Here is a 6,126-nt window from a genome sequence, read left to right on the forward strand (position 1 = left end):
AGGTTCAACTTCCCAAGCATCAATGCCAAACAATTTGGTATTCAGCTTCATGATTGCACCAAGAAACTTGGCAGTTTGCTCTTCAGTGACATCCTCATTCTCTTCAGAAGAGGAATACTCATCAGAGCTCATGAAGGGCATAAGGAGGTTCAATGGAATCTTTATGGTCTCTAGATGAGCCTCAGAGTCCTTTGGTTCCTCAGAGGGAAGCTCCTTATTGATCACTGGACGTCCCAGGAGGTCCTCCTCCTTGGGATTCACGTCCTCTCCTCTCCTCAGAGGTTCGGCCATGGCGCTTATGTCAATGGCCTTGCACTCTCCTTTTGGCTTCTCTTCTGTATTGCTTGGGAGAGTACTAGGAGGGATTTCAGTGATCCTTTTACTCAGCTGGCCCACTTGTGCTTCCAGATTTCTAATGGAAGACCTTGTTTCATTCATGAAACTTACAGTGGCCTTAGATAGATCAGAGACTAGATTTGCTAAATTAGAAGCATTTTGTTCAGAGTTCTCTGTCTGTTACTGAGTGGATGATGGAAAAGGCTTGCTATTGCTAAACCTGTTTCTTCCACCATTATTAAAGCCTTGTTGGGGCTTTTGATCCTTCCATGAGAAATTTGGATGATTTCTCCATGTTGAGTTATAGGTGTTTCCATAAGGTTCTCCTAAGTAATTTACCTCTGCTATTGCAGGGTTCTCAGGATCATAAGCTTCTTCTTCAAAAGATGCCTCTTGAGTACTGTTGGATGCAGCTTGCATTCCATGCAGACTCTGAGAAATCATATTGACTTGCTGAGTCAATATTTTATTCTGAGCCAATATGGCATTCAGAGTATCAACCTCAAGAACTCCCTTCTTCATAGGCGTCCCATTACTCACAGGATTCCTTTCAGAAGTGTACATGAACTAGTTATTAGCAACCATGTCAATGAGTTCTTGAGCTTCTGCAGGCGTTTTCTTTAGGTGAATGGATCCACCTGCAGAAGTGTCCAGTGACATCTTTGATAGCTCAGATAAACCATCATAGAATATATCCAGGATGGTCCATTCTGAAAGCATGTCAGAAGGACACTTTTTGGTCAACTGTTTGTATCTTTCCCAAGCTTCATAGAGAGATTCACCTTCTTTCTGTCTGAAGGTTTGAACATCAGCTCTAAGCTTGCTCAGCTTTTGAGGAGGAAAGTACTTGGCTAAGAAAGCCGTGACCAGCTTATCCCAAGAGTTCAGGCTGTCTTTGGGTTGAGAATCCAACCATAATCTAGCTCTGTCTCTTACAGCAAAAGGGAAAAGTATGAGCCTGTAGACTTCAGGATCTATTCCCTTAGTCTTAACAGTATCACATATCTGCAAGAATTCAGTTAAAAACTGAAAAGGATCTTCAGATGGAAGTCCATGAAACTTGCAGTTCTGCTGCATTAGAGAAACTAATTGAGGTTTCAGCTCAAAGTTGTTTGCTCCAATGGCAGGAATGGAGATGCTTCTTCCATGTAAATTGGAATTAGGTGCAGTAAAGTCACCAAGCATCTTCCTTACATTATTATTATTTTCGGCTGCCATCTCCTCTGCCTGTTCGAAATTTTCTGAAAGGTTATCTCTGGATTGTTGTATTTTAGCTTCTCTTAATTTTCTCTTCAGAGTCCTTTCAGGTTCTGGATCTGCTTCCACAAGAATGTTCTTATCCTTGCTCCTGCTCATAAGACAAGGAAGAATGGACAGAAAAATAATAATAATAGAGATTCTCTTTACCACAGTATAGAGGTTCCCTTTTGTGAGTAGAAGAAAAGGGGGAGATAAAGGATGTGATGTAAAGGAAGAAATGCAACTGTACTGATGGAAGAGATGTGAGATGAGATGTTAGGATATGAATGAATAAATAGAATAGGATGGGAGAGGTATAATTTTCGAAAATTATTTTGAAAAGGAGTTAGTGATTTTTGAAAATTGGTTTTTGAAAATTTGTTAGTATTTTTCGAAATTTTTTTTTTGAAATAAAATTAAAAATAAAAATAATTAGTTAATTAAAAAGAAATTTTTGAAAAAGGGGAGAGATATTTTCGAAATTGAGAGAGAGAGAGTTAGTTAGGTGGTTTTGAAAAAGACAAGAAACAAACAAAAAGTTAGTTAGTTAGTTGAAACAAATTTTGAAAAGATAGGAAGTTAGGAAGTTAGAGAAGATATTTTGAAAAGATATTTTTGAACAAGATAAGATAAGAAGATATTTTGAAAAGATATGATAGGATTAGTTTTGAAAAAGATTTGATTTTTAAAATCACAATTAATGACTTGATTCATAAGAAATCACAAGATATGATTCTAGAACTTAAAGTTTGAATCTTTAGTAAGTAACAAACTTCAAATTTTTGAATCAAAACATTAATTGATTATATTATTTTCGAAAATTATGATATAAAATAAGAAAAATATTTTTGAAAAATATTTTTAAAATTTTCGAAAATAACCAAGAATTTTGAAAAAGATTTGATTTTTGAAAAAGATTTTGAAAAAGATAAGATTTTCAAATTGAAAATTTGATTTGACTCATAAGAAACAATTTGATTTTTAAAAATTTTTGACAAAGTCAATCCAAATTTTCGAATTTGATGAGAGAAAAAGGGAAAGATATTTTTTTGATTTTTGAAATTTTTATGAAAAACATGAAAAATATGCAATGCATGAAATTTTTAGATCAAAACATGTGATGCATGCAAGAATGCTATGAATGTCAAGATGAACACCAAGAACACTATGAAGATCATGATGAACATCAAGAACATATTTTTGAAAAATTTTTAATGCAAAGAAAACATGCAAGACACCAAACTTAGAATTCTTTAATGCTTGCGCACTAAGAATTCAAGAATGCATATGATAAACATGAAAAGACACAAAACAAAAAATCATCAAGATCAAACAAGAGGACTTACCAAGAACAACTTGAAGATCATGAAGAACACTATGAATGCATGATATTTTCGAAAAAAATGCAAGATGCACATGCAAGTGACACCAAACTTATAATGTGACTCAAGACTCAAACAAGAAACACAAAATATTTTTGATTTTTATGATTTTCTAATTTTTTTTGGATTTTTCTTCGAAAATAATATGAAAAAGAAAAATTAAGGATTCCAAAATTTTTAATATGAATTCCAGGAATCTTGCCATGTTAGTCTAAAGCTTCAGTCCAGGAATTAGACATGGCTCACTAGCCAGCCAAGCTTTCAAAGAAAGCTCCAGTCCAAAACACTAGACATGGCCAATGGCCAGCCAAGCTTTAGCATGTAAATCAGAAACAGTAGCAGGTGGATTAACTCCAACTAGCTTGCTCTTGATAACAAATTGCTGCCTCAGTCCAAATAAATTTAGACATGGCTTTACAGCCAGCCAGGCTTCACATGCTTCATGAAACACTAGAATTCATTCTTAAAAATCTTGAATAAATTTTTGAAAACATTTTTATTTTTTTTTTCGAAAACAAAAGAGAAATTTTTTTTTTTGAAAATATTTTTGAAGGATTTTTTGAAAAGAAAACGAAAAGAAAGTTACCCAATCTGAGCAACAAGATGAACCGTCAGTTGTCCATACACAAACAATCCCCGGCAACGGCGCCAAAAACTTGGTGCACGAAATTGTGATGTCCAGGCTCGAACAATCCCTGGTAATGGCTCCAAAGCTTGGTGCTTTGATCTTAATTCATAATTGTCACAACTTCGATACAACTAACCAGCAAGTGCACTGGGTCGTCCAAGTAATACCTTACGTGAGTAAGGGTCGAATCCCACGGAGATTGTTGGTATGAAGCAAGCTATGGTCACCTTGCAAATCTCAGTCAGGCGGATTTAAACATGATACTTTATTAGATTAAAATAAACAATAAAAGGGATAGAGGTACTTATGTAAATCATTGGCAGGAATTTCAGATAAGCGAATGGAGATGCTTTTCGTTCCTCTGAACCTCTGCTTTCCTGCTATCTTCATCCAATCCGTCTTACTCCTTTCCATGGCTAGCTTTATGTGATACATCACCACTGTCAATGGCTACTTTCAGTCATCTCTCGGGAAAATGATCCAATGCCCTATCACGGCACGGCTAATCGTCTGGAGGCATCACCCTTGTCAATGGCTTCATCTTATCCTCTCAGTGAATAATATGCTCACGCACCCTGTCACGGCACGGCTATTCATCTGTCGGTTCTCGATCATGCTGGAATAGGATTTACTATCCTTTTGCGTCTGTCACTAACGCCCTGCAATCGCGAGTTAGGAGCTCATCACAGTCATTCAATCATTGAATCCTACTCGGAATACCACAGACAAGGTTTAGACCTTCCGAATTCTCTTGAATGCCGCCATCATTCTAGCTTACGCCACGAAGATTCTGGTTAGGAGATCTAAGAGATATTCATTCTAGCTTAATTCATGTAGAACAGAAGTGTTTGTCAGGCACGCGTTCATAAGGGAGAAGGATGATGAGCGTCATACATAATCATCACCTTCATCACGTTCTTGGGTGCGAATGGATATCTTAGAAGAGAAATAAGAAGAATTGAATAGAAAACAGTAGTACTTTGCATTAATCTTTGAGGAACAGCAGAGCTCCACACCTTAATCTATGGAGTGTAGAAACTCTACCGTATGAAAATACATAAGTGAAGGTCCAGGCATGGCCGAGATGGCCAGCCCCCTAAACGAGATCACAGGATCAAAATACAATCCAGGATGCCTAATACAATAGTAAGAGGTCCTATTTATAATAAACTAGTCACTAGGGTTTACATGAGTAAGTAATTGATGCATAAATCCACTTCCTGGGCCCACTTGGTGTGTGCTTGGGCTTGGGCTTGAGTGTTACACGTGCAGAGGCCATTTGTGGAGTTGAACGCCAGTTTCTGTGCCAGTTTGGGCGTTCAACTCTGGTTTTGGATCCTTTTCTGGCGCTGGACGCCAGATTTGGGCAGAAGGCTGGCGTTGAACGCCAGTTTACGTCATCAATTCTTGGCCAAAGTATGGACTATTATATATTGCTGGAAAGCCCTAGATGTCTAATTTCCAACGCAATTGGAAGCGCGCCATTTCGAGTTCTGTAGCTCTAGAAAATCCACTTTGAGTGCAGGGAGGTCAGAATCCAACAGCATCAGCAGTCCTTTTTCAACCTCTGAATCTGATTTCTGCTCAAGTCCCTCAATTTCAGCCAGAAAATACCTGAAATCACAGAAAAACACACAAACTCATAGTAAAGTCCAGAAATGTGAATTTATCATAAAAACTAATGAAAACATCCCTAAAAGTAACTAGATCCTACTAAAAACATACTAAAAACAATGCCAAAAAGCGTATAAATTATCCGCTCATCAGCGTGCTCGCACATTACAGTGCGTACGCACACACATGGGAAGGCTTGCTGTTGCCTGCGTACGCATACCCTTGTGGTGCGCACACTTTTAAAAGATTGAGTGGAGTGTGCGCACGCACACATGTGTGCATACACACACTACCTTGTTTTTTCAAAATCTCTGTTTTCCAATAATTGACTTCCCGACAAGCCTGTTACCCTTCGAAACTACTATTTCGAAAAAAAAATTCACTATTTCTACACTATTGACCATTATTCTGATTTTTCATGAACTCCTGAAAACTCTTTTTAAAGCCTAAATGGTGAATTATGGGTAGCGGAGTATGGTTAGGCCTATGAGGAAGATAACTTGATGGTGAAGAAAGAGGTAAAGTGAATGATGAGGGTGGCGGAAGTGCTGTTTATGTAATGAGTTTGATGGCTATGTTAAATTATGATTTATGGCTGCTAATGATTTTGTGAACTTGATTGGATAATGATAAATGGGGATGATTAGTGATGAGTATATGTAACATTTCTCTCTATTGTAAGGTGTGACGGGCACTATATCCCGAGAGTGTGACGGGCACTATATCCTGAAAGCGTGGCGGGTGCTATATCCCAAGAGTGTGGGAGTACCTTACCCTGAAAAGTGTGTCGGGCACTATATCTCATGAGTGTGAGGGACACTATATCCCGAGAGCGTGGTAGGCGCTCTATCCTAAGAGTGTGGGAACACTTTATCCCGGGTAATGCGATTGACACTATATCCCATAAATGTGGCGGGCACTATACCC

At 37.8% G+C, this 6,126-nt stretch overlaps 1 non-coding gene across 1 annotated transcript; it reads left to right on the forward strand.

The window, feature by feature from the left end:
* The first annotated feature begins 1,050 nt into the window (after positions 1–1,050).
* On the forward strand, positions 1,051–1,158 carry LOC148568828 (small nucleolar RNA R71). Its single transcript, XR_015882598.1, has one exon. It is a non-coding gene; the product is annotated as a small nucleolar RNA R71 (small nucleolar RNA).
* Positions 1,159–6,126: the final 4,968 nt, after the last annotated feature.

This window comes from Arachis ipaensis, chromosome B4 (assembly GCF_059453495.1).
Source record: "Arachis ipaensis isolate K30076 ecotype BB chromosome B4, ASM5945349v1, whole genome shotgun sequence".
Classification (NCBI taxonomy): domain Eukaryota; kingdom Viridiplantae; phylum Streptophyta; class Magnoliopsida; order Fabales; family Fabaceae; genus Arachis; species Arachis ipaensis.